The sequence below is a fragment of the Macaca nemestrina genome, chromosome 1 (genome assembly GCF_043159975.1).
Source record: "Macaca nemestrina isolate mMacNem1 chromosome 1, mMacNem.hap1, whole genome shotgun sequence".
NCBI lineage: Eukaryota > Metazoa > Chordata > Mammalia > Primates > Cercopithecidae > Macaca > Macaca nemestrina.
The window spans coordinates 45302871-45311792 of record NC_092125.1 but is presented as its reverse complement, the minus strand read 5'-3'; the positions used below and the strand labels follow the sequence as shown (position 1 = coordinate 45311792).

Here is an 8922-nt window from a genome sequence, read left to right as displayed (position 1 = left end):
TACTTAAATAGAGTAGAGTGTAATTGATTTTAGAAACTTGATTAAATTATCAATAGCCTGGTATAAATATAGCCTGAATGATTTTAAATTAAGAATACGTTTGTTTTATAGTCTTGGGAATGTTGGAAAAGTGAAGGAGAATAACCGGAGGATTACATCTATAAGATATTAAGAACATTCAGTATCAGTTATTTGATGCACACACTAATATGATCATTCTGATTTGTTAAATTCAATACATTGCCAAACTGCTTCATCAAGTTTAACTTTTCCAGTAAATGACAGAAGCTAATCATTATTTACTAGGTGAGAACAAAGTGCTTTGACAATCACGATTTAAGTGTGTTTTCCAAACATGAGATTTCACTTAGTAGATAGGGCAATCAGTTTTTGTGACACAGTTAGTGAATAAACACTAACAGAATTTTAGGATGACTTTCATGTGCATCATATGGCAAAAATTTAAGGTTGTTTTGGAAGTAAATCTTGCATCATTACATAACATCTGACATTCCAGTGAAATAGCACAAAAATTGTATATAAATATTGGTCATTATAGAATTTATTCAAACTGATGTTTTAGAGGAACAGTTCAGAGTAAAATTTCATTAGTAATAAAACCAGACAGCCTTATAGCTAAGTTAGATGCACATTTTCAATTAAAAAGACATAATTAATATACAGAAAAATCATTTTAGCTATGAGTTGTATATCTGTACCCATTTTACTTTTTCTTGCTGAAGTTAAAACATGTTTCCAATAGAATAAATATTTGGAAATTTACTTTTTTACTGAAAGGAATTTTGACAGTAAGGATATTTTTATTTAAGTATATTTCATCTTTAAAATATGAAAAAGTAACACTGTCATAAAAACTGCATGAACACATATTTTGGAAATTGACATTATATGCTGACTTTGTTCCACACAAGAAGACAGTAATTCAGTGATTGGTTCCCAGGGTTAACCCAAAGCAATTTATACCATGAAACATGTTACACACCCAAGCGCCCAAACTTAGTGACATAAAACGATGTTCTTTTTATTTTCTTATAATTTTTTTGGTCAGTCAAATTTTGTGTGTGTGTGTCTTGTCCAACACATTTGATCTATACTGGGCTCTTTTATGCATCTATAGACTCAGCTGGCAGTTTGACTGGCAGATCTAGTTTAAGGTGATATTCTATAATTGCCATACTCATATCTGACACATGTCACCACTGGCTATCAGATGGGTTCATCACTTCTTCTCCATAATGGCACTTCATCTTGCAAAATGCTAGTTTATACTCATTTATATGGATATAAGGTTCAAAGTCCAACAAGAGAGTAAACCCCAGTATGCAAACACTTTGCAAGTATCTGTCTGCGTTATCTTCGATAAAGTTCCATTGGCCAAGCAAGTCACATTGAAGAGCATAACAAGCAGGTAGGGAAAGATTTTGGTTTTTAAAGATGTTCTCTACCTAACAATTCATTCTTTATTATTTGCCTTTAAGATACATAGACACTAAGGAAAAACATTGACAATCTTCTATTTTTTTCTTCATACTCACATAAAAAAGAAAAACAATATACTGAAAATTCAGTTTTTGATCACTTTTTCAGAGTTAAATATTTAGCAATCAAACAATTTATTAGAAGCTTGTCTCAGGTAAAAATAGGATATTTAGTGTAAATATGATTCTCTTTACAGTCCTTGATACATCTTTTCACCATTTTCAACTGAAATATATATGTAAACATAGGGGGTAGGGACCACAACCAACTGCAGAGAATCTTCATTTAATCCTAAGATTGAGTTAAATAAAAAAAAAAATCGAATTTTGTGAGCAACACATAATATATATTCAGGATTAGAATAAAACTAGCTGCATGAAAAAAAGTCTAGAAGAACCTCTATTCATCCACCAATGTCTTCTCCTTGTGCACAAACCAGGGTTTATGCAATCCTGGAAACTAAATGGCATACACTTGCCTGAGTGCTACTATTCCTGAGCGCTACTAGGCCAAGGATTTGGCCTAGGTCCTGCCGCTCGCGGCACAGAAAGCCAATCAATGAGACAAAGAGTACTGGCAAGGAAGAAGGCTTTAATTGGGTGCTGAAGTCAAGGAGAAAGGGAGATAAAATCTCAAATCTGTTGCTTCATTAGACTAAAATTAGGGGTTTGTACAGCAGGAGAAAAATCTAAGTATGTGTGAGAAAACAGGAATTAGAGAAGGATAAGGAAGAGGAGTTGATCAACAGGCACAGGTGATCATTTAGGCAATCATGAGGGGTGAGGGATCCAGCATCTCATTGACCAGATGTGGCGATCTGGTGAGTTTCAGTTCCTTGATACTGTCTGGGAAGCCTGATAGTTGGTTCCTGGGAAAGCAACTTGGATAAGACAAATGTAAGTCTCTCAAGTTTTAAGACTGTGAAGGTCAATTTTTTTGTTTATTCAAAATAAACCATAAACATGAGTTCTATGCAGCAATGGGGCTGGCTTCACTATCTTTGAGGTCGTAAAGTAACCTTTTATTTGCCTTCTCCTCAGCTTTACCTCTTGTTTTGACAATTGTTTAAGAAATGCAAACCTCAGGGAAATTAAGGAAAAAAAAGGAATTAAGATGAGTGAGAATGAAAAAGCATTCCACACTGCCAGAGAAGAAAGAAAACTCAGCCTGCAATAGATTTATTTATATAAATAAATTTTCATTTATCTAGATGTTAATTTTTGTCCAGATTTCTTATTGGTACAGAACATCTTCTAGTGATGTCCTTTATAAAACTTTGACTTAAACAATTAAATAGTCATAACAGCTATTGGGCTAAAAAATGTTGCTTGGCCATCACCCAAATAAAAATAGGGGCAATGAATTCTTTCTTATAGTAAATGCCAGGGCTGGGCAGTTACCAACTCATTTGAGATTGAGTCAACTGTCAACAACTTGGCTTATGATGAAGAAATCATCACAAACTAATCCATCAAGTACACTATACAAATGTCTTCCAGATGAATCTCTCTAACACGCAACTATGACAGCTTGATGGCCTTTAGTGGTATTTAATTGCCAAGCTCCTAAAACTGATTTCCAATGTTCTCCATGATCTGGCTATGTCCATCCTCTCTAGCCTGAGATTTTACTAAGCCATCCATCAAACTTCACTTTCCAAGAGTGTCTGTTGATGATTCTTGCCTCTCTGTGTTTCTTGCCTCTATTCTTTTGTTCATATTTCTCTCCATCTTTAAATTACCTGGTGCCTTCCTACATTCTCTCTCTCTCTTTTCACTTCTTTAAATTCAAATTTAATTTTATTGAATTCAATTCACTTCACACAACTCAGTATGTCACTTCTTTACCAGGGGATTGTCCTTGAACTCTGTGATCTGGGTTAGGAATGTCTTCTCTTGACTGTCATAATAACTTTTATCTGTCACTATTCTAGATTGTTCTTACCACAGTGTTTTATAATTGTCTGTTATGCAGTATTTCCAACATATCCCTCCCTATCTCTGCCTCCACTGGAATGGAAACTTTCTAATGTTAAGACTCAGTCAATGTATCTTTATATCTCCAGAAATAATGCTATGATGAATGCATAGGAAACAATGTATAAACCTTAAGCAAATGAGTAGAGAAGAGCTGTGACTAAGAGTAAAAGGAGATGGACAAGCTGGAGAGTGTGTAAATAGCCAAAGTCTGTGGAAAGCAATTTGAAAATATGTATTATGAATATTTAAATATTTATACTTTTTGAGTCAGTAATTCTACTTCCAAGATTCTAAGTAGTCAAGAAATACGAATAGATGCTATACAAATATGCATATAAAACCTATAACATAGCTATTTTAAAATGCAAACCACTTTTGATAACCCAAATGTCCACTAACAGAAAAACTCTAACTCAATCTTGGTATGTACATGTGATTAAGCATGGAAATTACATTTTTAAAAGAATATTTAAGGATGACAAAATGCTCTTAACACAATAGCAATTCCATTTATGCATTTATAATTCCTTTATTATATTTCCAAAAGTGTGGCCTATATAATGTTGATTTATTGTCTTTATTACTCTGAATGTTAACTTCATCAGCATAAGTTTGAACATTGTTCTCTTTTCATTGATTTTTTTCTATTATATGGTGATTCATGTCAATCTTTAAAATCAGGCATTTCTTTAACTCAGGAAAGCTTATGTCTGTTTTATCTTTGATTATGACTTTTCTTACATTTGTTCTAATATTATTTTTAGAACTATGAACTTACATTGGAATTTTCTCTTATAAAAATAGCCATTATCTTATTTGGATATTTTCTGTTCATTGGCTATTTTTCTCTGACTTCTGGATTCAATTAACACATTAGAATTGAAATCAAGATTCAGATTTTGTTACAGAGTCACTTCTGTATGTTGTTATTTCTGTTAAAAACCACATGTACAATTGCATTTTAGTTTCCTTTTATATTTTTTACTTCATTCAGTTTTCTTATCCCCTTCCACATTTATGGATACCTTTCTATTTCAGTCATTATAATATAATTTTGTTCATGTGTTTAATAGAGCCCATATTTTATTGAATTTTACTGAAAAAAAAGTGCTTTCCAAAATTTGTCTTGTATTTTATAAATAGAGTTTTCCAATAAATCTGGAGTAGACTTTTTCTATTGCTTACTGTAATGAAGCTTTTAACAAGTCTTATTTTCTCCCGGTCTTGGACAAAAATAGATAATATGCTGCACACATACAAATAAAATGTTGTTGCATCTTTCTTGTTGACATCTCACTGTCTACCTGGTTGAGCAAAATCTTGACAGAATTTTCTTCCTCTTAGATTTTAAATATTAGGTTTAGTTGACTTTCAAACCATAAGTACAATTTTTAGTATTAGTAGCTGTTGTTTAGCTAGTGTTACCCCTATTGGATTGAGAAAAAAATGTTCTTCTTTTACAGGTTGCTGTGCCTCCTATGCAGGTAATTTAATCTAGATTATTATAAGCTGTTTATAATGCTTCTCACTCAGCAACATTAACTCTCATAGTATCCTGATCCTTTATCCTTTCTTACAAACCCATTCATATTGCATACTTTACATCATGGAATATACTGTACTATAACTAGTACATTTTGACCCCAAATATATGTGTCAGTAACATAAAAGTAAGAGTGCAATGGCAATGGCCACTTTATATACCATGCGCTGTGAATTGTAGGGATGGATTCTCAATCTCTGTCCTTCTACAGGTGCACATTTGCTTATCCCCTAAAACTATGGTATGCATGCCCCTTTTTTTCCCACAATAATTTATTTATTGAGTGCCTCCTCTTGCCTCCCTTGCAGTCTCTAGGTCACTTTTTTCCGCTTGTAGATTTTGTGCACAAGCCCCAGAAAGATGCTGGGGGCAGGGTCGCTGCATACTGTTCAGTGAGTCCTATAATGTGACTGTAAGTGTCTTCCTCATATCGCAAGAAAACGGCTGGCAGATCCAGCTCCTCATATAGTGCCTTCGCCCGGGCCATCTTCTCGGCTTCCTTCTGCCTGAATTTTCCTTCAGGATCTGGTATTGTTCCGGAATGGCCTGTTGCAGACACTGAACCACCAGCCAACCGCATTTTTGGTACTAGATGTCACTGTCAACTTCACCCGTCACACTGGGGTCCCCAAAGAGGTCAAGGTAATCATCCTGAACCTGAAAGAACTCTTCCATCCCCAGCAGGATCTTCTTGGCATTGCTGTGCTCCTTCTTGCCATCAATTCCTGCCATGTACATGGCTGCAGCTACAGGAAGGTAGAAGGAGTAGAAAGCTGTCTTGTACTTGACAATAGATTTGTGTCTCTTTTCAGTGAATCTGCCAAGATTCACATTGCCCTGGGGAGCTGGGATGAGGTCCAGGGTCTGCCTAATCTCAGTCTGATAGGAACTCTGCAGGAAGAGCTCTGTCAGGTTCAGGTAATAGGGCTGCTCCTGGCAATAGATCTTCAGCAGGTGGTAGATACATGCTTCCAGAAGGATAGCATCATTGACGGCATCTAAATCCATGCCCAGCTTCTGACAGCAGATCTGTCCCCGGCAGGTGAAGGATGAATCCATGATGTCATCTACCACCAGGAAGAAAGCTTGCAGCAGTTCCACACACCAGCCCACAGTCAGGGCCCGTTGGAGACTATCAGCATCCTGTTTCCTTGGCTCCATCAGTTCCCCCAAATGCTACTAGCACCGTCAAACCTGGGGGATACTTGCCTCCAATGCATTGCACTCCAGGACCTCCTTGAGCTGGGCAATAGCATCTTCTGTCTCTGGGTGTCCCATCTTTCCTCAGTCAGCACCCTAACAATCTGGGAGAAGTACCGAACAAAATCCTGCTTTTCTTGGGCATAAATATCTGATTTCTGGTGTCCATTCATTCTGAGGGAAGAGCAAAGGGCTCTGTTCCTGGATGCGGGTCTGCAAGACCCTTTAAAAGATTTCCAGGATGTTTCATAGTACAGAATCCTGTACAATGAAGTTGTTAATGGGACATGAGAAGACCTGTGATGTGGGAGGGTTGGCGGTGGGAGATGAGGGTCAGCATTTATAAAGAATCGCTATGGACCCTATGCATTGTCATGGTGGTTGAAGAATACAAGAACATAATTAACTTTTAATGGGAATGCTTTCCCAATACTGAATCATGCGACTGTAACTTTCCTAAATTTATACCTTGTAGTTAAACATTTCTGTATTTACATAACTATTTTCTTAAATAGATTATGGAGACTTAACCAGGCAACCTAATTTTTCAAATATTCAAAATGGAAGTCAGAATATTTCTTTAAATAATTATCATTCCTAAATGTATTTTTACAATATTAGAAACTTTGATCAATTAAAATGTAGTATGTATTAAAGCAGTGAAGGAAAAATGCCCCTCGTAGTCACCTCTAAAGCTTTCTACATATAATTAACTGTGTAACTCGGTGTCCAAAAGCAAAGTATATTAGCCAGAATATTGAGCATTTCATGATTGAAATTCTGAACAATGCCTAGATAGAGCAGAAAATAGTGACTATAAACTCAGTCCTTGCTCTGAATGCCCTTGTTTTAAAGATTTAAGTCCCTAAAATGATACAAATTTCATTTTGGATATTTAATTTCTTTTTTCTTAAGTAATAAAATATACATAAGTAATGTGGCAGAGGTGATGATGAATGACTTAAAATAGATAACTCTCTGGAGAATAAGGATGGTTTATAATATTAATGTTATGAGCAGTGAAGACAGAAAAAAGGTGAGAAACTTAGTCTTGTGACTTCCTATGATATTTATTGATATAAATGCCATAGCTGTTCTTGGAGCTTCAAAATGATTTTGATGATTGGTTGCCAATCATAGATTAAGAACTATATTTCATACTGACGGTTACTCAGTTGAGCTGTATACACAACTTTTAAATTTAGATTCCTTTGCTACAGCCAGTAACAGAGTATCTAGGCTTAAAGTATAGATATATCTTGTTTTATCCCAAATGACAAGGTACTTTTCTCCCTTTAGTGGCTGTAACCTCAGTGCCTAGAACAATCCACAACAATTATGAAAAGTAATTGTTGAATAAATCAGCAAAATTTAGGAACAATGTTTTTATGTATCGCATCTTTCATTTATTAGAATGCCCAAACATGCAGTAACCACCTCAATTGTTATATACGATTGTTGCACATCATGCTATTTTCTTTGTAAATCCTATTTTTAAATGGTACTTCTTGAAGTTCTTTATTGACTTACTACTTCTCTTTTTCTAAAGTTAGATATCCTCCCATATTTTTCTACTTTATAGGGACAGAGCATTAGTTACTCACCAACTAATTGATAATTCAATCACTTTGAAAATTTCATTTCATAAGCATTAGCAAGAATCATGGCTGCAGATTACGGTTATAAAATCTGTGGCCAAAAGTTATGCTAAATGGTATTGCATGTTTAAGAAATAACATGAAGGTGGTCTTTGCCCAGGGCAGATAGCAGCACCCAAGCATCTGCCATTCACCAGCCACCACTGCTGGAATAGTTCCTTAGGGTAGATGTATGCACAAACAACAGTAGCAGATAAACGAAAACTGAATAATATGCACACACACCTACACATACATGTATGGAAAACAGGAGTGGGAAAGTAGAGTATAAACTTTTCAGTTTTTAGTCAAGAAGTCAAATTTTTGGTGAATCATAATAATATTAAAACATAAAATTGCATGCGTTAATACTGCTGTGTATATTTTTGAATGGTGTTTTAGATCTGTGTCTCACAAAACTCTGTATGATAGTTATCTCAATCTTCAGATAAGGAAATTAAGAAATAGAGAGGAAAAGTGATTTTTTTAATATTACAAGGCTAGAGAGAAGAAGATTCAGGACAGGAAACCAGGTATTCAGTTTTTCATGAGCTTTTATCCACTGATGCTTCTGTTTGCCAAAAGTGTCAGACACATATGTATGAATTTAAAAATGCATTTTATTTCAGAGTTTAATATAAGTAATTTTGAAATACATGTAATAGTTATATGTGATTCTTGTTTATTCCACAATTATAAGAAATGGGAATACATAATGAACTGATTCACTTTTGTTTTAAGCTGATGTGCAAAATATAAGTATTAGAATGAATCTCTCACAAGAAGTTTCTTTCTTCTTTTCTGAGACAGGGTCTCACTCTGTCATTCAGGCTGGAATGCAGTGGTGTGATCATAGCTCACTCAGCCTCAAACTCCTGGGCTGAAGCAATTCTCCCACCTTAGCCTCCCAAGTAACTGGGACCACAGATATGTGCCACCATGCCTGGCTGATTAAAAAATATAATTAGAGATGGGGTCTTGCTATGTTGCCCAGGCTGATATCAAATTCCTGGCCTCAAGCAGCCTCCCAAAGTGCTGGGTTTGCAGGCATGCACAAACACAC

The 8922-nt window shown here is 35.3% G+C and overlaps 1 pseudogene; it reads right to left on the bottom strand.

Moving 5' to 3' along the window:
• Nucleotides 1-5333: 5333 nt before the first annotated feature.
• On the bottom strand, nt 5334-6413 carry LOC105484942 (farnesyl pyrophosphate synthase pseudogene; annotated as a pseudogene).
• Between the last annotated feature and the right edge of the window lie 2509 nt (nt 6414-8922).